Source organism: Prionailurus viverrinus, chromosome D4 (genome assembly GCF_022837055.1).
Source record: "Prionailurus viverrinus isolate Anna chromosome D4, UM_Priviv_1.0, whole genome shotgun sequence".
NCBI lineage: Eukaryota > Metazoa > Chordata > Mammalia > Carnivora > Felidae > Prionailurus > Prionailurus viverrinus.
The window spans coordinates 9253440-9278515 of NC_062573.1; the positions used below are offsets into that span (position 1 = coordinate 9253440).

General features: G+C 38.8%; 1 long non-coding RNA gene across 2 annotated transcripts in view; it reads left to right on the forward strand.

Annotated features, from left to right (window-relative positions):
* The first annotated feature begins 2862 nt into the window (after window positions 1–2862).
* The window catches only part of LOC125150776 (uncharacterized), a 28150-nt gene continuing 5936 nt past the window's right edge, over window positions 2863–25076 (forward strand). Inside the window, exons 1-3 of one of the 2 annotated variants that reach the window (XR_007146473.1) lie at window positions 2863–2940; window positions 3399–3494; window positions 12284–12394. This is a non-coding gene — a long non-coding RNA (uncharacterized LOC125150776). The remainder of the gene's footprint in view (window positions 2941–3398; window positions 3495–12283; window positions 12395–25076) is intronic. The other variant, XR_007146472.1, reaches the window with a different exon arrangement.

A 25076-nucleotide genomic window follows, 5' to 3' on the forward strand; every position in this document is an offset into this window, starting at 1 on the left:
AGCTGCTGACAGTCTACATTAGTAGCTATCATATCACAAAAGCAGAAACAAAGGGATAAGTTTCTTCCCTTTATGTATCAGAATTTCTGGGATCCAGGAAGCATCACGACTCCATAATAGATTATAGGGTTCTTGAATGACTTAAATTCAGAAGAAAGAAAACTTAAGCACTGTGCTAGTCTCTGTGGGTCATAAAAATGTGTTATATACATGATTGCCTTCAAAGAATTTATATTCTGGTAAAATAAATTAGAACAAAAACATAAAGAGCTATGATAAATACATTATAAGGACAAATAAATTCCTCTAGAAGTTCAAGAGAGAAGTTCAGGAATATCATATGTAGTTAGAGACTTCAGAAAATAATAAATTGAAGCAATGTCCTTTCACATGGGTTTCAGGAATAGGTAGGTTTTGACAAATGAGCATGGGGTGAGACATGAAGCCATTGAAATGCCAATTACACTAGGGGGCAGCGGGAAGTCTAATTGGCCAGAGTCTAGAGCAGCACCATCCAATAGAAATATAATGAGCCACAAATGAAAGCCAGGTGCAATGTTTTTCAAGTAGCCACATTAGAAAAGTAAACAAGAAATAGGATAAATCAATTTTAACAGTATATTTTAACTCAATATATCCAATACACTATTATTTCAATGCACTGCAAATAAAAACATTAATAAGATACTTCCTTTGTTTTTTTCATTGTACATCTGTGAATTCTGGAGTGACTTTTACATTTATAGCACATCTCAGTTTGGATTTGGACGTGTCTAGTAGTTATCATATTGGACAATTCAGGGCTAGAAACCATGTAGGTAAGAGGCCGGGACTTTGTTCTTGAAATCACCCACATGGCCTACAGTACAATCATTTGCACAGTGGTACTCAGCGCGGTCTGTTGGGAAGAATTGTTTCCGTAAATGCTTCCACGGAAAACACAGGATTATGAAGCTTCAGAGATAGACTTTTCTGCTGTGATATAAAAGAATATGATGTACTATGCAGGAAGTCTTAATTGGTTACCCCCCATCACCTTTCCTGAATGCCAGTCTCTGATACTTGACTCTGACATTCTAATGCCTATTTTTCTGTCTTCTTAGCTGTATGAGATATATTGCAGCAACATCACCAACAGCACCCTGGGATAGGAGGTCTTAACATTCTCAGACTTGCCACCAGTGTCACCAACTTTAGGCCCTGAATGATGTGCAGGTCTTCTGGAGTAAATCCAGTTGCCCTAAGGGTTGTTTTGGATAACTTCATAACTTTTGGAAATTCTGAATTAATTTTTATCAAAACCAGTGTCTGAATTTTATTTTTCTGATTTTCAGTTTTGGTTCTGCCATATATATGTATATATATATATATTTTTTTTTCCTTTTGACCCAGTGCTTATCCATTCGCCCTCGTCTTCTAAAATTGTCTGCAACTCCTTGTTCAGGGGTTCACTACTTGCTTGATTCCAAAAACATTCAAAATGACCCCCTGACCCAAGTTTCACCTCCCTTTATCCATTCTCCCCATTGTTGCTTGAGTGACATTTCCAAAAATAAATTGGAGGGTGCTCTTTCTAAAAATATCACCATTACTTTGAGACCCTCTACAGAAGACCTCTGTCAGGGAGCTTTTTTGACTCTTAATGAGGTTTTGTTTTATTTAGCCACGAACTTTACTTAATAATAATGATAAAAAATAAGATTTAACACTTTGAGGTGCCCTTTTGAGTTCATCTTGAAACCACAGCTTCCTAGGATCTCCTCCCCTGTGCACTCATTCCCCTTTATGTGAATCTGAAACAGAGTCCAAGCTTTTCGCATTCAGCACTTACAATGAACTTATCTCAGATTACTTTTTACAGACTTCTATCACACCAGACTTCTTTGGTGATATGCTTACTATACTTACTGTTCCCAAATTGGAAGGAGTAACAGCTGGAAAAAAAAAAAAAAATCAGTGATTCCCATGCACCAGGTACTGGGCTTCACATGCAAGGTTTACTTAATTCTTAATACAGCCCGATGGGGAACTGGGGCTAAGACCTTGCTTATAGGGTCATAGAACTGGTACATATCACGATGGGATCCCAACTTTGAGCACTAGCAGATTCTATAGCTCCAGCAGTTAAGCACTCAACTGCGTTTTGACATCTCTGTAATGTACTCATGGCCTTCCATTACCCCAGTCTCCAGGTAGCAGTACCTTTCTCATCCCAGCAGGCCCAGACCAAATGCTGCCTGCTTCATCTATGAGGCCTTCCCTGACATGTCCTGATAAATCATTCCTATTCTTTCAATCCTACAGAGGGATTTAGCAAATACTTCACTAACACTGTCTTTTACATCGGTCGCTGTCTACAAGTATTTTGCCCACTGGCTCTGAGTCACTGTTGCCTTGAATTTCAATTTCCTTTTTTTTTTTTTTTAATTGAAGACGAATAGAACTTACTTCATAGTGTTGTGAGAAAAAATGCCAATGGGAAAATATATGTGGAGTCCTTAGAAGAGGGCCCAGAATATGGGAAATGATCAATACTGGTTAGCAGGTAAGCCTATTATTAACCTCGCCAATATTGTCACTGAGTATAAAGGAATTTGCATTAGACATTTCTATACCCCTAATTCCTAATATCATATCACACCTTTTATCCGGTAAGGGTTCCATAAGAGTCTGGTGAACTGAATCATGGTGAACTGCTATTTTTTTCATCCCTCTTGGACTTTAGCTTTATAGAGCTCTCTTATAACTATCAGCATTCTGTTTCTTTGACCTCACAGAGATCTTTATGTTTTAGAATTCTTTTAGAATATCTCTGTATACTTATTTTAAACATGCTAGCTCCTGCTTATTGTTTCTTTCTTTCTTTCTTTTCTTTTTACTTTCCACTCCTCTGCTCTGCTTCTATTTTAAGGACTGAAAATGAAGTAAGGAATGAGAGAGGTTAGTTTCCATTTATGTGTAGTCTTACTTTCTAGTGGAAAAAAAAACACAAGGCCACAAGTAAATGCTTTGAAGAAAATAAAACACTGCAAGGTAATAGAGAATTCAAATTAGTTAGGGAGGGGCCGATGGCTATTTTAATAAGGTAGAAGGCTTCTCCAATGAAACCTGTATGATGGAAGAAGTCAGAGAGACAGATAAGAGTGTTTCCAGGTAAAATGCATGTAGTAGGCCCTGATTTGGGGATAGGTTTGGACTTTACCACAAATACTAAGAAGAGGCTATTGCAGAGAGTGTTAGAAAATGAAGCCTATGAGATACGGGGATGCCAGTTCACTTACAGTCATGTTATTGACCAAAGGGTGGAATTTTTTCAAAGACTTTAGGGTTTCCATTGGAGATTTTAATCCATGGTGACATGATTCAATTTAAATATTAAAAGGATATCTTGGTTTAAGTCTAGTGAGAAGAGGGTAGGAGGACAAGAGAGGATGCTGGAAGTACAGTTGGAAGCCATTGAAGAATTCCAGGTGATCGTGATGGTTTGAATTATGGTAAGATATGTCTGCATTTAAGATATATATATTATATATATGATATCTACATTTAAGATATATATCTTATCTTATATATATCTTATCTTAAGATATATATCTTATATATAGTCATATATATATCATATATATAGTCATATACATGTCATATATAGTCATATATATATATCACATATATATGGTTCTCTCTCTTTCCTTTTTTCTCCTGCACTTTTTCTTCTCTTCTTCCTTCCCTCCTGCCTCTTTTCCTTCCTTCCTTCCTTCCTTCCTTCCTTTCTTTTTTTTTTTCTCTCTCACTCTCTTCTTACTGCAGGGGTTGGCAAACTTTTTCTATAAAGCCCATATAGTAAATATTTTCAGTCTTGAAGGCAGAAATTACTATTACAATTATTCAATTCTGCCCTTGTGATGCCAAAACATCCTTAGACAACATGTAAATGAATGTGGATGGGTGAGTTCTAATAAAACTTTATGACAAAAACAGGCGGAAGTTGGATTTAACTCATGAACTATAGTTTTGTTTTGCTCTTGCCCTAGAATCTTATGAAGCAAATATCACACATCTTATGTTTACCAGTAATTAATTCAGGAACTATCTCTAACAGATCATGACTATTTCTTCCTCTTTTTCTCCATCTCATTGCTATTTTGTTACTATATTACTGTTAGCACACATAACAACATTACAAGGTTCTTATTGTCATCTAATGTCTAACCCGTGTTCAGTATTTCCCCATTGTATCAAAAAAATGTGTGTGTTTTACAAGTTATTTTCCCCAAATCAGAATCCAAACAAGATCTGCACATTGAATTAGGCTGATTTGTCTCTTAAATCCACCTTGATCTATAATAGTTTTCTCTCCCTGTTTATATAAAATAATTGAAATGTTTTTAAGTATAATTTATGCAAATCCTAAATGTACAGCTCAATAAATTTTGCATACCCATATATGAGCCAGATAATTTCGAGCCAGATATGAGCCAGATAACTTCGAACTGCATGACACTTCATTCCCTGCAAGGAACCACCAAGCTGTATTTTGTAGTACAGATTGGTTTTGACTGAATTACTACTAAAAGAAAACTCTTCCATCTCTGACATAAAATTGGCATTATTTTTATCTTTTTTTAAAGTAAGGTTTTTGTCACACAGACATTCCCACATTCTGTAGTTGTCTGATTATATATTCATGGTGTCATCATACATGTTCCTCTATCCCCTGTACTTCCTAAGATTTGAAAGCTATATCTAGAGATTTGATTACATTCAGGTTAATAGATGGTGACTGGAACTTCCTGTTGCATCCCAGGGGACACAAGGTCTAGTGGTCACTTTTCAGTGACACTAAGGTTGATTGGTGTATTAGGGTACCATTGATCTGACTCATTCTCTATGAAGTTCCCCCATTAACTTCTTACCTAATAGTTTTAACAGCCATAAATATGTGGTGCCTTGATCTGCATTGTTTCATTAGAGTACAGGCTATTTTGGAGGGCAGTAAGACTTGATGTTAGATGGCACCAGAAAGTAGAAGTGAAGATTCCTAAGCTGAGCCACCAGGCAAATGTTGACCCCGTTAATTGATTAGGGGATGACAAGGGATTGATATGGAAAAAAATCAACATTTTGATTTTGGACATCTACTAGATATTCAAGTTTATTTATGGAGTTTAATAGATGATTCCCAAACTAGAGAGAGTTTGTGACTGAGTACCTATATTTGGGAGTTTTCAGTGATCTTTGAAGCCTTGGGATAAAATGCAATCCCCAAGGAAAGGATACAAATAGTTAAGAGACCCCAAATAGACACCTGCTGGCCACTTCTCTAACATCTATGAAAGTTTTTTTGTTTTATTTTAGAGAAAGAGAGAAAGTGGTGGGGAGAGTCGGGGGGGGGGTGGTTGTGGAGAGAGAGAGAGAGAGAGAGAGAGAGAAAGAATCTTAAGCAGGCTCCATGCTCACTATGGAGCCTGACATAGGGCTCAATCCTATGACCCTGAGATCATGACCTGAGCTGAAATCAAGAGTTGGATACTCAACTGACTGAGCCACCCAGGTGCCCCAGAAGTTTTTAATATTCAAGATGAAACATCACTTTAAAACACTAGACTATTCTTGTGATCTTACAGCTAGAAAAGCTGATGTGTAAGATGTCAAAAAACAAACAAACAAACAAACAACATTTAGATTAGGTGAAGAAAGTTTGGAGTCAGAGTAATCCTGCTTGGTGGATTAGTGGCTATCGGAACCCAGGAAACATGCAGTTGGTCTAGGCTCCGGCCTCCTAGAAGAATAACACTGTTCAGACCTAGTAAAGTAACAAATGTTCATTTATTTGGCCAATTCCCAATTGTATTTTAGGATCCAGTATAATTCTCCTATCTTGGGAGGAGCTTTCTATAACTTTCTCAAATGTTCTTGCTGCTGAACTGTGTTCCCCTGGCATCTTGGTGCACCCTTTGTCATAATTCTTTATTGTGAATTATTTCTCCTCTATACTGAAATCACCTTCAGGGCTTGATCAATGCCTAATATGTTCTTGAAAAAGCAAGGACCTAGTGCTTTGTCTGGCACGAAGGAGGCACTCAGTAAATAGTGAGGGAAGGAAGAAAGGAAGGAATAACAAATGGAAAAAGAATATAGAAAGAAGGAAGAACAGAGGAAGGAAGGAAGGAAGGAAGGGAGACGGAAGGAAGGATGTGGGAATCTCTCTTACTAGATGAAGTTTCTTAAGGCAAGAGGCATTTTCATATTCATTTCTGTATCTCCAGCTCTTATCACAGAGTACTAATAATGAAAATAACTGTATTACCAAAACCCATAAATTATTGCAGGGCCATTATTATTTGGCAATATTTTATTTTATTTATTTTATTTTATTTTACACACTATTTACATAAACCTTAAAAATTGGGAACTTTTTCTAAACATTCAGATGAATAAAACGAGACCCAAAGAGGTGAAGTCACATGTTCCCAGTCATTAATTAAAAGTGCCAGAACTAGAATTTCTTTCCTGTAAGTGTCCAAAATACCTTCACTGGGTAAAAACTGTAAAATATTTGCCCAACAAATGAAAGAAGTTACAACTCAAGTGACACATGGTAACTGCTCCATAAGTGTTAGCTAATGTCATCCTTAATTTTCTACTCATTTCCAAGTAAGGCCTCCCACATTACCAGCCAATATTGGTTTTGCAATTGTTCATACTTACGTACTTATCATATCTTACTCACAGAATAGTTCCTACATCTCACTTTTGCTTTTTGAGCCAATGGTATGCACCTGTGCACTGGGACAGTACCTAAAAACACCATTATGTCTGTCACTGTTTCAACTCTAATGCAAGTAAACAGTAGGTGCTCCCTAAATGTTCCTGAATGATTGGGGTGGTTGTTAATTGAGAGGCAGCTTTGTGCAGAAGAGGGAACATGAGATTGACTCATGAAGGTTGTAGTCCTGGTTCAATTACCAGCTGCACACAGGAAGGGGGCCACTTAATCTCTCCATGCTCTCACTTCCAATCTATAAAATTCGGATGATAGTCTGTCCCCATAACTCTCAGAGGTATCGTGAGGTTCAAATAGGATAATGCAAACCACAAATTGCAGCACAGATACAAGGTTTTATTATCCCAGTTATATTATATCCCTCTCTGTCTACTTGCCGCATATTACCACCTTCTCATTTAGGTGAACACTCAATATTCACCAAATGATTTTCCCTAAATCAATAATATAAACAAAGGAAACAAGATGATCTAGTAAAAGAGGCTCAGGAAATTGACTCTCGGGGTGTGTGTACAGTATAGTCTTGGAAAGGTAGGCTGATATAATATGCCACTAACTCTGTAAGTCAGAGAAGAATTTACCAGAAAGCTTGCAAGTAAATGCATTTTCTACAATTCACTCTAGCGCAGCAATTCTCGGGAGATAACACCATTAATACTCCATTTCAAATTAAAAAACATATGCTTTTTCCTCTCTTAAAAAAAAAAGCCAGGGAACATGGCCCATTTTCTTTCCTTTACAAAAACAAAAGCTTTTAAAATGATAAAAATTGCCTCTGCTTGATAAAACAGCCATCTGCATCTGATTTAGTTAAGTGTTATTCTTGTATCTTTTTATATTATTATTATTGCTGGTTGGAGAAAAATGCATAAATACAAAGAGAGGTCTTTGCAAAGGTCACACAATTTCTACTTCAATTATCCTTAAAACTTTGCCTCACCTTCCAGTTGACCCTAAAATTGAATCTTAACCCTTAATGGAAGGATTTGAAATAAAGCTTAAGGAAACACTTCTAATTATTTATATATAATATCTTGTCTTCCCCCTCCCTACTTTTATGATGTTGGTGGAGAAAAGATATTAAGAAACTTTAGAATGAAGAATAGCTTTTGCATTTGGCATTTATATGACCCTCCATTATTATAATCATTTTTATTAGTTATTTCTCATGTCGGCTCTGAGAGAAGGATTGGATAAGCTTAGTATTCAGAGTGGGTGAGCTCCCCATATGCTGTTAACTCCAGTATGATGGTCATAAACACCAAATGGCGTGCCATATGAAACAGACACAGGGCGGGTTTCCCAAATATGCAATTAATATAACTGGAGGTGGCATCGTCTCTACAAATGCGATAGCAGTTTTGGAATTAATCTCATGGAGATGGTTCCTTTGAGTTTAGGACAAAGGAAGCAGGAGAGAAGGCTTGTTGATAATGCTCTTAAATGGGCTGTGCTGATATTAGCAGCTGAAGTCTGGAGATAAGGCAGCTGGGAGAAAGGGGCTGGGCGCAGTTTTGGCTATGCGTATTCAGGCTTGGATTGAATGGTGAAAATAGTGACTATTATGACACGAAACGAAGAATTCAAAGGTCAGAAGACGTGGATTTCAGTCCCCTGCTCTACAACCTACAAACTTCGTGACATGGATCTTATTTCTTACATCTTTGATCCTCCTTTTGGTCGCCCCAAAAATGATAATGGCCTCTCAGATTAATGCTGGAGAAGAAAGTAGGATTGCCAAAATAGGGCGAACCGGACAGAGTTAACAGACAGCCTTCTAAGCAGGAAGTAGCCTGGGCAAGGGCAGCGGGGCACAGTCCCAACATGCAAAATGCAGAGGCTCAGTGCAGTGGAATCTGGTAGGGCTGACAGAGAGCAATGAGATCTAAACAGACCAGATCATAGAAGGATAGGGATACTGTGCCAGGGACGTTGTCACAAAGAACTGAAAAATCATGACTTGATTTCTTTTTATCATAGTTCTTTATTGGTTTGTTTGTTCATTTTTGGTAGTAGAGAAATGAAATGTTAGGTGTTCCGGGGAAAAAAATTACTCCAACTAAGGAAAATGTATGGAAGGGGGGAAGAGAAAAAGCAGAGAGACCAGTTTGAAGACTTTTGAAAAATGTGGTTCAAACCATTGTAATAGCAAAAGAAATGGAAGACAGTGGAGAACTATAGGGGATGGGACTAGAATTCTACATGCAGCTCTTGTCTGCATGACAGATATATACAGGCAGTGTGTGTTATCTGTTATAATTTCCTCTGCTGTGCTGTCCTTCGCAATTTGGAGATGACCCCTCTGATGGTGATTACTGTGTTGTGTGCAGCTGTGGCTGAAGAAAGCAACTTGAGGGAGCAGGATTTATCACATGAGTCAGAAGGCAGCCTTGTGGGGACAAGTCTGTAAGGCGGATTCAGACTTTCATCTAATAACCTCCCTTTCCTTTCAGAGCCTCTCCCCCCGACCCTCCCCACACACACTCCTCTTTCTTCCTGTGTCCAGTATCCCTGTCCTCGTGAACGACAGAATCCTAGAAGGTTTGAGCGCATAAATGGAGAATGACAGAGATATTGGCAGACGTTGGACTAAAACGAGTTTACAGTGGCAGAGGACTGGGTTCAAATTGTGTTTCTATGTCATACTCGCTGCACAAATGCAAGAGTTTCTGACCTTAGGCAAGCATAAAATACCTCTTGGCTTCAGTTTCCTCACTTGTAAAATTGTTACGCACATGCATAAATTACTCGTATCATTGTGAATTAAATAATATAATGCAAAGTGAGCATTCAGCACAATGCCTGTCCACAGAATGAGAGCCAACCAAATGGTAACTATTCCAGGAGTGTGGAGAACGCAGCTTGCTACCACACTTCACATGTTTTTCCCTCTCATTTCTGTCTCTCTCTCTCTCTTTGTGTCTCTGTCTCTATCTCTATTTTTGTCTCTGTCTCTGTCTGTCACTTATAGTAACATCAACTACCCTGAAGTAGGTTGCCCTCCACAGATAGCACCTTTCCCATTTGGATATTGAGGAGATACCATACTAGAGAGTGGCATAGTTAATGTTAGGTAAAAGTAGGGAGCTAAGTGGCAGGTAGCCATTGCAGATTCTACTCTCTGACTTTAGAAGCAAACATCAGAGACCAGTTAGATTGTGCATGGGCATCCCATGATACAGATCTTTTAAGTGAACCATTTATTTTAAAATAAAAATACAGCTTCAAAGGTTTATTTCTCAAAGGAGAAAATCTGTGAAAAGAGGAATGGTTAATTATGGCTGAGATTGTGGTTGATTTTCAAATATTCTAGTCAATTGGTCTAAGTCTAAGTCAATTGGTCTAAGTCAGTGGTTCTTAACCTGGAAGCAACTTTATCTCCAAGGGAACATATAGCAACGTGTGGAGATATTTTTGTTTGTCACAACTGGGGAGGGATGCTACTGACATCTAGTGACCCAGGGATGCTGCTCCTTCAATACACAGGATAGCATTTTCAGGACAAGGAATTATCTGGTCCTGGAATGTCAATAGTGCAATGGTTGAGAAACTTTGGTCTAAGCCAATCCTGGTAATTCTTCCCTTTTTGCCATTGATGGTTTCAGGAATCCAGCCAAAAGCCTGTGAGTGTATTACATCCTGTTGGTGCCTAGTATTCATCTTGGGGTCCACATACCTACTTAATTGGCTAAAGGGAAGAATAGATTTCAAAGTCAGGAATCTTGTTTTCCTAGTAGATGTAAATAAGGAAGTACAACACCCCATTTTCTGTCAGCCACAATCTTGTGAACTTTAGAACAATGAGTCTGAGGATAAAGTGTATCTTTTGAAGACCGCAGAGAAGAGAGATGGAAATAACTCAGGTTCTTGAAGACGTTGAATCTATTCACCCTCAAATCTATCTCAATTCTTGAATTTCATGCTGTGAAATAATAAATACCATTTTTGTATATGTCAGTTTATATCAGAGTTTTTCTTTTTTTTTACTTGCAAACATGATTATACAAGCAAAAACTCTGAACAAGTGATCTCACACTTTTCCAGGAGTTTTGCCTTCTTTTATGGATTCTCTTGCTTGGAATTCAATAGTTTCCAAGCAATATATTTCTCCAATTTAATATCCTGGCCTACCAGTATTAGGCAGTTCTCCTTTCTTCAATTTTCATGATAGAGCTTAGACCTGTTAGGATTAAACATACACAAAAAAATTTAATGCCAAACAAGAACAAAAGGAAAATAAACACAGGAGAAAAACAAAGTGATATTTTCTGTTTAATTTTAAAGTTTATTTATTTTGAGACAGAGCACGAAAGAGAGCAAGCATGTGATGGGGGGAGGGTCCGAGACAGAAAGAGAGAGAGAGAGAGAGAGAGAGAGAGAGAATCCCAAGCAGGGTCCTCACTGTCAGTCCAGAGCCTGACACAGGGCTTGAAGCCATGAATCGTGAGATCATGACCTGAGCCAAAATCAAGAGTCGGACACTTAACTGATTAAGCTACTCAGGCACCTCAACAAAGTGATATTTTCAAATGAAAGTTGTTATAAAGTCTCTGATCCCAAAGGCTGTCACAATTCAACTCAATTAAAAAGTATTAAGTATCCATTAAGAGAAACTGAGAACTCTGCTAGGGGCTAAGGGTACATTGATTAGAAAAGGCAGAATTCTTTTTTTCATGAGGAGCTCATAGTCTTATGTAGGGAGAGAGATGAGTAAGGAGTTAATGAGAGTATGGAAAGATGGGTCCGGTAACAGTAGATGGAATAAGGAAGAAAGACAGCCCAGAGGAAGGAATGATTTAGCTGGCCACTTTCCTGTTTTCTCCCTCTATGTCCTGATCTATTTTTAAGTGTACAATTCCAGCATACAATTCACCTCATAGAATTATCTTCCAGCCACCTTGATCTCTCCATGATCAAGAATACAACAGATAAATCTTCATCACGCCTCCCATCTATAGCTCATTCTTTTTGTTGCTTTCTGGTTTGAGAAACATCATGGACAATGGCACCCTGAGTGACTGTACCTTTCAGGAAAGAACACCAACCAACACCACACCCACCTGGGTGAGGAAGGATGAGTAGAGCGACCATGCTTTACCTTCATTACAATTCAATGCAAAACAACAGATGATATGCAGCGATCAAGATAATGTGATTGAGATCACAAAAATTATACAAACACCGATGCAAGAGAGTCACCCCCTCATAGACCCACACTAGGGGCACACAGTAGAAATGCAAAGAGAGATCAACAAAAACATATATTTCCGAGGAAGAATCAATAAAAGTTAATGACTCAAGAAATGGAAAAGAGGGTGGGGAAAAATGGAATCCAGCATTTGAATCACAGATAACTTGGAGAGTGTGTCTTAAGAGTGGGTAGGGAGCAAGGTAAGAAGAAGCCAGTTTAAGAGAGTAATGACAAATTTGTTCTGATCACATTACCTTCAAAAATCTACTAAGATTGCAGCTTACTTTGGAAGTATTGTCACATTCCAGGACTAATTAAAAGAAGAACCAATGAGACCAGACATAAGGAGGGAAACTTAAGAAAAAAGAAAGAAGAAATAAGTCTTTTCCAAACTCTATCAACCAGTGGTCAAAGATATGGTGAGTTAATATGTTTCTCCTGTTCCTCCCCGCCCCCCACCATTTCTGTCAAGCATAAAAAATAGACCAATTTGTCACTGCGTCTGCATAATGTCAGGATAAGAGTGTACTGTTCCCTTCCCTTAGCAGAGGTCACTCGAAAGAGTGTCTCCAAGATTGTCTGAAGGAAAACAAATGAGCAAGCCCAGAAATTGGAGGCGAGGTGCTCTGCTGTGGCGGGGGAAATGCCGAGATGATGACTTTTGGAAAATTGCATCGGGTTTATCCAACACAGGACTGTTTTAATCACTGCACCGGGGGACCTGCTTCAAGGACGGATGGATAATGCATGTTTCAGAGAGGCTGATAGGGAGATAGTGCGGATCCTCAAACGTCTTGAACAGGCCATTAAGTGAGCAAACGTCCTTGCACATCTGCTTGGGGGTATGGGACTCAGAATTTCAAAGAAAACTTCAAGGTTCCCCTATGGGCTCAAAGGAGCGCTTGGGGAGGCAGACTCCAGCAAGACTCTGGAGAGAGAAAGGAGGCATGTTCTTCTGCAAAGTCAAGCCCAGTCAGGGCGTAGCACCCCCTCACTGCCCACCCTTATCCACTGGGAGTAACTGGAAGATGGATGACGGATATGCAGACGAACAGATACTCTGACACATACAATGACCTTGCTACATTCTCATCTCCAAACCTTCCGAATCTTTCTTATGGAACTGAGGTGCCAAGAGTTTAGGGAGGCACAAGGGATGGGGTGAATTTAATGGAATGGGGAGAGGCTTTGGCATTAAATTATCCAGGTTCATATCCCAGCTTTGTTCTGAATTATTTGTGCAACCTTGGGCAAGTCACTTAATCACTCCAGGTCTGGGTTTTGTCTTGCAAAGTAGGAAAAGGAGTTTCTATCTGATGACACTTGCGAATCTATGATGTTACACAAATATCAGTTTCTGTTATTGTTATTATATATGCATGTATATAATATAGTATATATATATTAGCGAAGGGGTTGCTCTTGTGACCATCAAAATGTCATAATTTCATATCACCTCTCTGGGTCTTGATTTTCTTTTTTGTTAAATGTGGTAGCCCTTTGATTAATGATATGCACAATAGTAACAGTAGAACAATATTTAAGGAGCTTTCACTATATGCCAAAACTATTCTAAACACTATATATGTATTTACTCAAAACTTAGCTTATGCTGTATGTACCATTGTCTCCATTCTGAGGTTGAGAGAAATGACACCTAGAGAGAGTGAGCTTCTCATCCCAGGGCACACCACTGGCAGAGCTGGGATGTGATTTCAGACATTGTGGGTTGTTTTGTTTTGCTTTGTTTTGCTTTTGGAGAGAGAGATAGATGGGCACTTGGGTGGCTCAGTCGGCTGAGTGTCCGACTTCGGCTCAGGTCGTGATCTCATGGTTCTTGGGTTCGAGCCCCACATCAGGTTTGCTGCTATCAGCCTGTCATCAGGGAGACCTGTTCAGATCCTCTGTCTTCCTCTCTCTCTCTGCCACTCCCCCACTCACTCTGTCTCTCTCTCTCTCAAAAAATAAACAAAACATTAAAAGAAAATTAGAGAGAGAGAGCAAAAGTGCAGGGAGAGGAGCAGAGGGAGAAAGGGAAAATCTCAAGCAGGCTCCACATGGAGTGCAGAGCCTGACATGGGGCTCATCTTGGGGCTCAATCCCACAACCCTGGAGTCATGACCTGAACCGAAATCAGGAGCTGGACACTCAACAGACTGAGCCATCCAGGTGCCGCTGATTCCAGACATTGTGACTTCAGGGCGTCTTCTCTAACTTCTCCAGCACCTGGCCTGATATTATGTGGCAACAGAATAACACGGAGCCTGGAAACAGACTCTTTGCAGGCCTATCTCTTGGTGTTAGGAATATATCTTACCCTCCAAAAAAAGTCTTATAATTATCTTATGGAGAGAAGTCCCTGATGCCACTGGCCGCTTCTCTTGATATTTTTACCTGCAAGGCTAGGAGGGAAATTGCTTCAATTCGAGGCAAAGAAAACAGCATTTGTAGAGAAACTTCTGAGGAGGGAGCCATAGAGCCATAGATTGTATCAAAGTGGAAGAGACAAGAGAGCCCATCCAGATCATTTCTCCCAACTTTAAGATGGTGAAACTAAGATACAAAGGTGGGGAGAGTCTAACCCAAGCTCACACAGTAAGAAAGGAGCAGAATAGGGGCTGGGACCCTCCTGATTCCCAGGTTCATGCTCTCTCTTATGCTACATGCTCGGTCGGCATTGGACACAGAACTTAGCATGGCATTGAGCCCCTGCTGTGAATTTTTATGTGCATGGGATTAAAACACGATGATCAAAATACTAATATATTTTCATTTACAGATTGGAAAAGCTGGCTTTGAATAAGGTGGAACACCTGTATTGAAACAAACACTTGGTTAATTGCTTAGTCCAAGGTTGGGTACGCAGCAGATATTTGATCAATACTCTTAAGTTAGAATGAATGTCTTGGATAGCATTCATATGACTCTTTCGTTCATCTCCTAATTGTCTCTTCCATCTCAAATCCTCAACAGTCAATGCTTTAAGGACACAATCTGATGTCCCCATTATTTTTGAATCAGCAAGTGGATCATCTGCCATTTGATGAGCAACTTGGAATCAAAAAGACTCCTCCTATGCTGTCATTGAAAGGAGGCCTTAACACAATTCCTGGCTCGTAGCAACTCTCCATAAACATTAGCTACTAGCATTGTTGCTCAGGGAACTCATAAGGGTCTCTGTGGATAAATGATGATGAATGCAGAATGCCTATTTTCCCCAGGAAGCCCCCAAGTAAGGGGGAAATTGTCACATAACAAATAATTATAACATATTACAATTATTAATGATGAAAGCACACAGGTGGAAATCACACATGCACATACTTCTGTTCAAAAACTGATGTTTTCATGGAGTTCTAAATTATCCAAGCCCTATGCTTTCTCCTTCTGGTTTGCTCTTACTGGAGTAACTTTCCTTGCTCCTGCTCACCTATCAAAACCCTATTCAGCATTTCCTCCCTGTGAGCCTCACTTTGAGCTTGCTTCCACAGCTTTGAATAATTAACCAACTACCCTCTTTTAGAATCCACCTGTCTTTTACAAGCAGTGATGAAGTTCCACACTAGGAAGGGGCTGATTCCTGGAGATTATTCATGCTGAATTTCGGAACTTAGTTTGTAGACTGAATGCAACAGGGATCCTTCATTGGGTTTCAAATGAGATTTGTGTTTTAGAAAGATGTTGCTGCCAGCAACATAGTTATTAGAAAGGAAGGCAGAAGTGGCAAAGGGGAGGGAAGTATTGGGAGGCTATTGGCATAACATAGACATGACCCAGGATTCCCACCTGTGGGTATATACCCAAAGGAAACGAAAACAAAATACTGAAGAGATATCTGACTGCCACGTTCATTGCATTTTTCACAATAGCTACAATATGGAAAAACCTAAGCAATGGATAAAGAAGATATGGACAAATGGATAAAGAAGATATGATACATATATAACTGTATGATATATATAACTGCATATATATATATATATATATATGAACACATATCATATGGAATATATGTCATAATGGAGTATTATCCAGTCATGAGAAATAAGGAAATCCTGCCATCTGCAACAACATGGATGGAATTTGAGGGCATGGATGATAAGTGAAATAAGCCAGACAGAGAAAGGTCAATACTGCGTGGTATCAGTTACACATGGAATCTAGAAAAAAATGAGTAAAATTCACAGAAACAGTAGAATGTAGTAGAAAGTTGTTGTTAGGGGCTGGAGGTTGGAGAAATAGAGAGGTAAAAGGGTACGGGTATAAGATGAATGAGGTCTGAATATCTAATGTATAATGTATGGCTATAGTGGATAATTGTATTGCATATTGAAATGTGCTGAGTAGAACTCAAATGTGCTCACACACACAAAAGGTAAATATGTGAGGTGATGGCTGTGCTAATAAATGGGGGGATCTTTCACAATGCATAGGTATATCAAATCATCACAACGTACATTTAATTATCTTGCAATTTTGTAATTATACCTCAATAAAGCTGAACAAGAAGTATTGTCTTTAGAACAGATTTAGAAAAATATATAATTTAGGTTTAGCGGTTTATCTTGTGCTTACTTAAATCCTGTGGATATTGTCTTGAACATTTCAGTACTGAAATCAAGACAATAAAGAACCGGGAAAATGAAAAAAAAAATTTTTTTTAAAAGAAGTAACATAGGCAAGAGATAACGGAGGCCCGAATAAATGGTGGAAGAGGGGAGAGACAGACAGAAACTTAGGAAATGCACCTGACAGGACTTGGTGGGAGATTAGAGGAGGAGCTGAGTGGGGGTGAGCGGGAACCCTCCTTCCGCGGGGTGATGAAACGTGTATCCCAGCAGCCTCCTCCCCTCTCTGTTGGTGCCACCTTCCTTCCAGCACTGGAATTCCACTGCCCCTCCTTGGTGGGGGCTGGAACCTGTAAAAGCAGATTGCTCTCTTTCCAGAGCCAGCTACGAATGGGGATCCTGGCAAAAACCTTTCTCCTCCACCTCTCAAACCTGCGGTGTTTATCACTTGAGCTATTTGTCTTTGCCGAGCGAACATGACCATCTGTTACCATAACCCAACTATGAAAAAGAGATGCTTTTATTTTTCCCTATGTCATTTTGTACTGCTGGGGTGACACCTCAAGGAAGAAAAAAAGGCAGAAAGCAACAACAAACGGCATCAGTGATGAAAAGGGCGAGTCAAGGCTTCCATTCCTCACACATTTTGCAAGTAGCCACATAAAAGGACCCACGAAATGTGTGGTAATATCAGTGCAGATAGTTATCCAGCTGTCCGTGCACATCGTAGCCCTTACAAGTGACTTTTTTTCTTAAATCCTTTCCTTTTTTTTTTTTTTTAATCTCCTCATCTGGCAACAAATGTTATAAAAGCAGGCTCCAAGGTCAATAACTTTTCTGAGTCTCTCTTTAACACATAGTACCTTAGCCCAGATTATTTAACTTGTCAACTCAACCCCTCTGCAATACAAACTCAACCTACTTTTCCTTCAAAAACTTCCACTTTTCCTCCTCAGGTATTGAAAGCCCGTACCAAATGCAATTACCGCTAATTCTCAGGACAAGGGATGCTCTTTTCTAGATCTGTTTTCTTAGTGCAGAATATCCTTTTCCTGCGTCCCCTCTTGACTCTCAGCTCCAGCCTTACTGACCTCGTTTCCATTCCATAAGGGAACCACGCTCCCTCTCTCTTCAGGACCCTTCCTCTCCCTCACTTCCCCCCACCCCTTAACCCAGTTAATGCAGATGTCAGCCCAGGTATCGCTTCACGAAGGCAGTAAGCCTTCCCCGATCATCCTTCACCATCCCCACCGAGTTCTGTCAACTCACACTGTACTTTTATTATTACATAACAGCTATAGTTATTTGTAATAACATACATACGCAATTATTTGATTCATAGCTATGTCTTCTGTAGACTGTAAGCTCCATAATTCCCACCAGTGCATACAATAGCATCGTGCCGGGTACCCAGTAAGATCTCAATGTGTACATAGTGAATAAATGAAACATTACAAAAGTTAATGGACTAATAAATGGATGTAAAAAATCTTACTTGCTCCTGGGGTGCCTGGGTGGCTCAGTCAATTAAGCGTCTGATTTCAGCCTACATCATGATTTCACGGTCCCTGAGTTCAAGCCCTGCATCGGGCTCTCTGCTTTCAGCACAGAGCCTGCTTCCGATCCTCTGTCCACCTTTCTCTCTCTGCCCCTCCCCTGCTCACCCTCTCTCTCTCTCTCTCTCGAAAATAAATAAACATTAAAAAAAATCTTGTTTGCTCCTCAAGGACCATCTCAAATGCCATCTCCCCTATACAGCTTTATCTTATGCTTCCTGATAGCCACAATCTTAAAAGTGTTGAAAGTGATTTCTCAGTCATTTGGACATTTAAAACATTTTTGTTGTAGCTCCCTTGTGAAATGTTTGGGAGATGGCTTCTGTTGCAACAGGGATGCTATTTTTGACTTTCTGATTAATGGCAGATTCTAAAGCTTCCCTCAAAAAAAAATGGGCTTCCCTTTTATTTTCTGGGGTTAGGCAAAGATAAGGCTTCTGAAAGCTTTTCTGGCCTCATCCATTAAGTAGAGCCCTCTAAAGCACCTCTGAGGTATGTTCGGATTTTGTGTACTTATTTAAGTGCTTCATTTAAAGATAAGGAATCTGTGATCCCTAGAAGTCATCAGCAACTTCATGGCCGAGTTTGGGCAAGAACCCAGATCTGCTGACTTCTAGTCTAATCGTTTCTTTAGTATCTGCTTATTTTTGTATAAAAACAAACAGATATGGCTGAGAGAGAGAGAGGGAAAAAAAGACAGCTTATGTATTACCTTCGATTGCAACACATACCTAAAATGGGACAGACATAGACATTATTTATCCTGGATGGTGGATTCCAAGTTTAATAAAGCAAGCCTTCTTGCCAAAAACTGGCAGGATGATTCTCTATAAAGTTGCAAAGAATCGCTAAATTAGCCACATCCATCACACATTGACATGTTCCTGGGATGACACAACACCACGAACAAGAGGCCCTAATTTAGATGTCATTAATAACCAAAACAGATCTTACGAAGCAGAATACTCATGCAAAGACTTTCACAATTTTAGAGCTTCAACTTGCTTTGGAATCAGTACATATTTTACTTTAATATATATGTGCAGGACAGATGGTAATTGAGGCTGTCTTAGGTTCAATCCATTTTAGCAAGACGGCATGGTTTGTTGGGAAGACGTCTGCTCTGCCACCAATTTGCTGTGTAAACTTGGACAAGTCGACTCTCTTCTCGCTTTGCCATTCGTAAAATAAACTCTTGGATTTCAGCTTAATGGATAGTTTCTCCATAAATAACCCAAAGTCTGTGCAGTTCACTTGAGCACACAGTTAAGTCCTACAGTGTGAAAGGCACTGTAGCTGGTGGCTTAGACACAGGTGAGCAAAGCCTAATTCCTGACTTCAAGGTGCTCAGAGCCTAAAGAACAGGGCTGATCTATAAATAGCCACCTTAAATGAGAGTAATAGAAAACAAGGGAAACTCGATGCCATGCCAGGAAACAGAAAGAACTTATAACTCTGGAAAGAGAGGAGTCATTTAAATGGCTGAAATAATATGGTGTGGAACTCTTTGCCAATATACTCTAAAATATCTAGAACATTATTCTCTAAATAAATACAAATTATCAAGGTTGATGGAAGCATATGTTGAAAGTCTGAAACGCATAGTGATCATAGGCAAAATGTGCAAATCATCCAAGCAATATAGAGACAGTGCAGAGCTCAGACTTTTTAATGGAAAGATTTCTAAATCTTTAAGAAACCCAGTTCCTATGTAACTTCTAGACGTCCTAAGTGCCTAAAAATGGAGGGATGCTTTTTAATATATTTTATGAACTTGTAATAAAAACTATACTTATTCCAAAATGTGAGAAATATAGTATATAATTTTATCTACACTTAGAAATGGAAACCAGCATGAAGAAAATGCTATTCAATCAGTACCGAATGGGGCACCTGGGTGGCTCCATTGGTTGAGGGTCAGACTCTTGATTTGGCTTAGGTCATGATTTCAGGGTTTTTGAGGTCCAGCCCTGCATCAGGCTCCACGCTGGCAGTGCGGAGTCTCTCTGGGATTCTCCTCTCTCTCTCAGAATAAATAAACTTTAAAAAATAAAGAAATCAGGACCATGACTGCCAGTAATAGCCACATGATGAGGATAGGTGGTTTCTTAGACAGATAATAATGATAAAAACTGGACAAAATGAATAACCACCACCATTTGGAGACACTACAAAACAGTACACAGCAGCTCAGAATGGGGGAAGAGGTTATACCTAGAGACTGCCACTGAGCCACAAAAGAACTGTGATGCCACGGCTTTCTTACCTACCAGTGCTGCACAGCCCATACAGAGCTCCAGTTGTAGGAAAGTGGAAGCCTTCTCGGCTGGACGTGTTAGAGGCATGAATGAAAACTGTTTCAGGAAGCAGAAAAGTAAGGGAGAAGCCTTAACTCATGAAAACCACAGAGAGCACTGAGCCCCTAAAAAGCTAGGTATAAAGTCTGCCCCAAACTTCCGCTGACCACTAAGGAGCTCCGTGTCTAAAAAAGCAATAGCCTGAGGCCAAAGACCCTGAAAAAAGATAAGAGTTGCTGCAACCACAGGGAGAGAGCACTCAGTGTGAGAACAGCCAAGTTAAGTGTGGATTCAAACTGACAATACTCAGAAGAACACGACAGATTCCACAATCCCTATAACCAACTTTTCAACCAAAAATTACCAAAAATGCAAAAACCCAAAAAGTATGAGCAATATGTAAGAAAACAAACAAAGCCGTAAAACCCAGTCAATGGAAACTGACTCTGAGTGCATTCAACTTCTGGATTGTTGCAGGCAAAATCATCAGCACGACTAATATAAATGCATTCAAAGATTTAAGGGGAAATAAGTTTGGGGCTCCTGGGTGGCTCAGTCCGATAAGCGTTCGACATCGGCTGAGGTCATGATCTTGTGGTCCGTGGGTTTGAGCCCCGCCATCAGGCTCTGTGCTGATAGCTCAGAGCCTGGAGCCTGATTCTGATTGTGTGTCTCCCTCTCTCTCTCTGCCCCTCTCTTGCTCGTGCTCTGTGTCTCTCTCTCAAAAATAAACATTAATTTTTTTAAACAGGAAATAAATTTGAAGAATTAAAAGGAAATGTGGTATTAATGAGTGAATAGAGAAATCAAAACTATGAAAAGGAATTTTTAAAAAATCTAGATCTGAAAATACAACAACTAAGATGAAAAAATAAATCATTAAATAGGCTTGATGATAGATTTGAGATGGCAGAAGAAAGAATCAGTAAATGTGAAGAAAGATCAATGGAAAGTGTCCAATCAAAATAACAGAGAAGAGACACACGGAAAAATATATAAAAAGCCTCAGAGACCTATGGTCAGTATTGAGCAGTCCAACAAATGAACTCCCAGAATGAGAAGACAGCATGGGGCAGAAAAATAGTTGAAGATATAATGGTCAAAATTTCCCCAAACTGTAGGAGAAAACACATTGATTTACAGATCCAGGGATCTCAACAACCCCCAAGAAGTATACAGATGAAAAACAAAACTAAACAAAATGAAACATGTAAGTAAATCACAGTAAAAATACTAAAAGTCAAAAAAAGAGAAAAATTGCAAGCAGCAAAAATAAAAACAACACATTACAAGCAGAGACACAATGGTGATTAACAGCTGAATTATCATCAGAAACAATGAAAGGCAGAAGATATTGGATTCAAATATTTAAAGCGTTGAAAGAAAAAAAAAGATGTTATAAAGACACTCTCAGATAAACAAAAACTGACAGAATTCATTGCTATCGTACACAATTTAAGGAAATGTTAGGAGAAATCTTCCAGGTTGAAAAGAAATTATATCAGATAGTGACTTGTGTATATAGGAAGGAATGAAGAACGCTGGAAATGGTAAAAGTATGTCTATATATATTTTTCTTCTTATGGCAGTTTAAGTCATCCAAGAATTAGATATCTCGATGGGTTAAGATGTGATCGATTATTTTAAGGAAATGTTTATGAAGAATTAATAAGGAGAGAAGTTGAGTAGGCAGAGAGCCTTGAGACTGTAGTGCAGCTCCAGCATCTATGAATAAAGAGAACAAAAGATGGATGGAAATGTAACATAATAATTACATTAACAAAAGATGGATTGAAAAAGCTCGGCCCGCAGTACATTTCTGAGAAAATTTCAGCCAGGCTGCCTGTCAGAGTAATCCCACCTTGGGCAGAAATGCACCAGCACTAATTTTTCTAGCTTGCTCAGTCACTGGTTATGAGAAGCCTGGGGGAGGCATGACCTCAGTGTTCATGGGAACATCACTGGGAGGTGTCAGTTAACTACGCTCCCCTCGGCATGTAGTTTTAAAGGAGATCAAATCAATGCATCTCCACGGTCATCATACTTGATTCCTTTAAAGATACATGGCTATTTAAGGCAAAAATTGTATCATGAGCATTGTTGAGTGTAACATACCTGTGTAAGTATGTAGATATAGATGTAGATATGTGTCTAGAGAGCTACAGATAGGTGTTATAGATAATTTAGGTATATGGATAGGTTTTATAGGTAACACAGGTATTATCTCTATTGATTTACCTATCTATTCATATGGCAACATATATGGCAAAATACTCCATAGGCTAGAAGGGGGTAATCAGAAATGTACTGTGGCCGGAATAATCTATTTTTTGTTTTAGCCAGAAGAAATCCAGTATTAATTTTAAGTAGATTGTGATCATTTAAATAGATATATTGTAATTTCTAGATCAAGCAAGAGTAAAAATGAAAGGAAATGTAGCCAAAATTCGGTTGTGGATTTCAAATGGTATACTAGAAAATATTTGCTTAACAAAAAGGGATGAAGAACAAAACAAGGAATACTTGAAAACAAATAATAAAACTGTTAGACCTAATTCCAACTATTTTAATAATTACATTAAGTGTAAATGAATTAAATATTCCAATCAAAACCTAGATTGCCAAATTCAATACAAATGTGAGATTCAACTATATGCTGTCTACAAGAGATACTCTTTAAATACAAGGACACAAGTGGAAATTAAATTTACAGAGATAGTAATCTTGCATGCAGTAAGTATAAGAAATCTATAGTAGTTATATTACTATCAAAGTAGACATTAAAACAAATATATTTCTAGACAAAAGGAGAGATAGTTTATAACAATGAAAGGACTACAATAAAAATATAAAAATATATTATTTATAGATGTTTAACAAAAAGACTACAAATTGCATGAAGCAAAAACTGGCAAACTTTAAAGGAGAAATAGACAAACATTATATCTGAGATTTCTTTTTTTAATTTAATTTTTTTTAATTTACATCCAAATTAGTTAGCATATAGTGCAACAATGATTTCAGGAGTAGATTCTTTAATGACCCTTACCCATTTAGCCCATTGCCCCTCCCACATCCCCTCCAGTAACCCTCTGTTTTTTCTCCATATTTATGAGTATCTTACGCTTGTCCCCTCCCTATTTTTATATCATTTTTGTTTCCCTTCCCTTATGTTCATCTCTTCTGTCTCTTAGAGTCCTCATATGAGTGAAGTCATATGATATTTGTCTTTCTCTGACGGACTAATTTCACTTAGCATAATACCCTCCAGTTCCATCCACGTCATTGTAAATGGCAAGATTTCATTCTTTTTGATTGCCAAGTAATACTCCATTGTATACACATATACCACATCTTCTTTATCCATTCACCCATCGATGGACATTTGGGCTCTTTCCATACTTTGGCTATTGTGGATAGTGCTGCTATAAACATGGAGGTGCATGTGTCCCTTTGAAACAGCACACCTCTATCCCATGGATAAATGCCTAGTAGTGCCATTACTGGGTCGTAGGGTAGTTCTATTTTTAATTTTTTGAGGAACCTCCATACTGTTTTCCGGAGTGGCTGCACCAGCTTGCATTCCCACCAAGAATGCAAAAGAGATCTCTTTCTCTGCAACCTCGCCAACATCTGCTGTTGCCTGAGATGTTAATGTTAGCCATTCTGACAGGTGTGAGGTGATATCTCATTGTGGTTTTGGTTTGTATTTTCCCGATGATGAGTGATTTGAGCATTTTTTCATGTGTCGATTGGCCATCTGGATGTCTTCTTTGGAGAAGTGTCTATTCATGTCTTTTGTCCATTTCTTCACTGGATTATTTGTTTTTTGGGTGTTGAGTTTGATAAGTTCTTTATAGATTTTGGACACTAACCCTTTATCTGAAATGTCATTTGCAAATATCTTCTCCCACTCTGTCGGTTGCCTTTTAGTTTTGCTGATTGTTTCCTTTGCTGTGCAGAAGTTTTTTATTTTGATGAAATCCCAGTAGTTCATTTTTGCTTTTGTTTGCCTTGCCTCCAGAGACGTGTTGAGTTAGAAGTAACAGAAAGAGAAATCAAGGAGAAATCTGTTGTTGCAGCCAAGATCAAAGAGTTTTTTGCCTGCTTTCTCCTCAAGGATTTTGATGGCTTCCTGTCTTACATTTAGGTCTTTCATCCATTTTGAGTTTATTTCTGTGTATGGTGTAAGAAAGTGGTCCAGGTTCATTCTTCTGCATGTCACTGTCCAGTTTTCCCAGCATTACTTGCTGGAGACTGTCTTTATTCCATTGGATATTCTTTCCTGCTTTGTCAAAGATTAGTTGGCCATATATCTGTGGGTCCATCTCTGGGTTCTCTATTCTGTTCCATTGATCTGAGTGTCTGTTCTTGTGCCAGTACCATACTGTCTTGATGATTACAGCTTTGTAGTATAGCTTAAAGTCTGGGATTGTGATGCCTCCTGCTTTGGTTTTCTTTTTCAAAATTGCTTTGGCTATTCGGGGTCTTCTCTGGTTCCATACAAATTTTAGGATTATTTGTTCTAGCTCTGTGAAGAATGCTGGTGTTATTTTGATAGGGATTGCATTGAATATGTAGATTGCTTTGGGTAGTGTTGACATTTTAACAATATTTTTTCTTTGTATCCAGGAGCATGGAATCTTTTTCCATTTTTTTGTGTCTTCTTCAATTTCTTTC